Genomic DNA, 1,367 nt, shown 5'->3' with positions numbered 1-1,367 from the left:
ATATAGACTGACAGCTGTGGGGTTCGAACCCACGCCCTTTCGGACTGACGCCTAAAGCCAGCGCCTTGGACCACTCGGCCAAACTGTCGATGAGTGCTTCAGGATTCATAGCCGAGGTGATGCATCGCTCTGCCAAACCAGAGGACACAAAAATGGGTTGAACGGTTTCTGCGAGGTGCGATGGCGCAATATCGATCAGAAGGTTTTGATCTTGCACTACCTCGCTTCTGAAAAGGTCTGGGTTCTCAATATAACACCAATCAGGTATATAGACTGACAGCTGTGGGGTTCGAACCCACGCCCTTTCGGACTGGCGCCTTAAGCCAGCGCCTTAGACCACTCGGCCAAACTGTCGACGAGTGCTTCAAAAATCATAGCGGAGAAGATGCGTTACACTATAGGACATGACACAAAAACGGTTTCGAACCGTTTCCGCGGAATGCGTTCTTCATCAAATCACACGAAAAGAAATTTCTAACAGCTGTGAGATTCGAACCCACGCCCTTGCGGACTGACGCCTGAAGCCAGCGCCTTAGACCACTCGGCCAAACTGTCGATGAGTGCTTTAAGATTCATAGCCGAGGTGATGCATCGCTCTGCCAAACCAGAGGACACAAAAAATGGATTGAACGGATTCTGCGAGGTGCGATGGCACAATATCGATCAACAGGTTTTGGTCTTGCACTACCTCGCTTCTGAAAGGGTCTCGGTTCTTAATATAAGACCAGTCAGGTATATAGACTGACAGCTATGGGGTTCGAACCCGCGCCCTTTCGGACTGACGCCTTAAGCCAGCGCCTTGGACCACTCGGCCAAACTGTCGATGAGTGCTTCAGGATTCATAGCCGAGGTGATGCATCGCTCTGCCAAACCAGAGGACACAAAAAATCGATTGAACGGATTCTGCGAGGTGCGATGGCACAATATCGATCAAAAGGTTTTGGTCTTGCACTACCTCGCTTCTGAAAAGGTCTTGGTTCTCAATATAACACCAGTCAGGTATATAGACTGACAGCTGTGGGGTTCGAACCCACGCCCTTTCGGACTGGCGCCTTAAGCCAGCGCCTTAGACCACTCGGCCAAACTGTCGGTGAGTGCTTCAAAAATCATAGCGGAGAAGATGCGTTACACTATAGGACATGACACAAAAACGGTTTCGAACCGTTTCCGCGGAATGCGTTCTTCATCAAATCACACGAAAAGAAATTTCTAACAGCTGTGGGATTCGAACCCACGCCCTTGTGGACTGACGCCTGAAGCCAGCGCCTTAGACCACTCGGCCAAACTGTCGATGAGCGCTTCAAGATTCATAGCCGAGGTGATGCATCGCTCTGCCAAACCAGAGGACACAGAAAATGGATGAACGG

At 50.5% G+C, this 1,367-nt stretch overlaps 6 non-coding genes across 6 annotated transcripts; all 6 read right to left on the bottom strand.

The window, feature by feature from the left end:
* Positions 1–8: 8 nt before the first annotated feature.
* Positions 9–88, bottom strand: Pmar_PMAR008678. Its single transcript has one exon. It is a non-coding gene; the product is annotated as a tRNA-Leu (tRNA).
* A 186-nt stretch (positions 89–274) lies between these two features.
* Pmar_PMAR008677 lies at positions 275–354 on the bottom strand. The gene has a single exon. It is a non-coding gene; the product is annotated as a tRNA-Leu (tRNA).
* A 121-nt stretch (positions 355–475) lies between these two features.
* On the bottom strand, positions 476–555 carry Pmar_PMAR008676. Its single transcript has one exon. It is a non-coding gene; the product is annotated as a tRNA-Leu (tRNA).
* A 187-nt stretch (positions 556–742) lies between these two features.
* On the bottom strand, positions 743–822 carry Pmar_PMAR008675. Its single transcript has one exon. It is a non-coding gene; the product is annotated as a tRNA-Leu (tRNA).
* A 187-nt stretch (positions 823–1,009) lies between these two features.
* Pmar_PMAR008674 lies at positions 1,010–1,089 on the bottom strand. The gene has a single exon. It is a non-coding gene; the product is annotated as a tRNA-Leu (tRNA).
* A 121-nt stretch (positions 1,090–1,210) lies between these two features.
* Pmar_PMAR008673 lies at positions 1,211–1,290 on the bottom strand. Its single transcript has one exon. It is a non-coding gene; the product is annotated as a tRNA-Leu (tRNA).
* Positions 1,291–1,367: the final 77 nt, after the last annotated feature.

The sequence above is a fragment of the Perkinsus marinus genome (assembly GCF_000006405.1).
Source record: "Perkinsus marinus ATCC 50983 genomic scaffold scf_1104296960728, whole genome shotgun sequence".
NCBI lineage: Eukaryota > Perkinsozoa > Perkinsida > Perkinsidae > Perkinsus > Perkinsus marinus.
This window is presented reverse-complemented; position numbering and strand designations above follow the sequence as displayed.